Here is a 1048-nt window from a genome sequence, read left to right as displayed (position 1 = left end):
GGTCTCTCTGCCTTGGGTTCTTTATCTCAGCACTCCTATATCAGAGGCCACAGGCATGGCAGATAGAGTATGGGTGCCACGGTCATGTGGATGTGAGTTCAAGTCCTGGTTTTGAGTTCAAGTCTCAGGAGTTGAGGGACCTAGAGAATTTTACTTTACCTCTTTGAACTTAATTTATTTCAGTAAAATAAAAATAGACATGCAAATTCATAGAACTTTGTTGTGAAGATTAAATCAGGTAGTGTCATTAAGTACCAGGCACAAAATAGGTATGCAATAATGCTCTTTTCCTGGCCTCCACTTGACATAGATATAATAAACCCTACCCTCAGGGCTCTTTCCTCCCCGGAGGAATTATTTCTATCTACTTAACTGGCTCATCTTCCTCCTACCCACACTAATAAGAAAGTAGCTAGTATTTATTGAGCAATTAATTACTAACAAGGAATCCATAGATAGTGAGTGATAAGTTTGGCGGGAGGGGAATGTGGTCAGAGAATAATGTTTGGGAGTTTCATAATAAAGCCATTTGTCATCTAGCTGATGATAAGATATAAGAGCAGGGAGGGGATGAGTGAGATTACTGAATCCAAGAGATCAAAAATTCTAGAAGCCATGCGCTAACCTGTATTCCATACTCTCTATTTCTAAAAGTTTAGAGAAAAATGGAGAGAGAAGACATGCATATGTGAGTCAAGTGTAGCCACATGATTCTGAGGTTATGATTAGCTGGGGGAAAACCATGGAGGGCTGTGTGGAACAGATGCTAGTTAAGATGGGCATTAGAGAATACATGGGCAATATGTGGCAATGCAAAGATTAGAGGAAACGAATTTGAGAACATATCATGATGACTCAATGATTACAAAGATCTTCTAACTTGGTTCTGGTTCTCCCCAGAAACTGAATATAGAATTAGAAATGTGGATTTTAATCCCAGTTATTCTGCTTAAAAGTTGGTGACATTAGGCATATCACAACACTTTTGAGCCTTAGTTTTCTTAATTGCAAAATATGGATAAGAAAAATTTTCAGTTAAAAGATTAAA

Source organism: Pteropus vampyrus, unplaced genomic scaffold (assembly GCF_000151845.1).
Source record: "Pteropus vampyrus isolate Shadow unplaced genomic scaffold, Pvam_2.0 Scaffold110, whole genome shotgun sequence".
Lineage (NCBI taxonomy): Eukaryota > Metazoa > Chordata > Mammalia > Chiroptera > Pteropodidae > Pteropus > Pteropus vampyrus.
Note: the sequence above shows the minus strand (reverse complement) of the source record.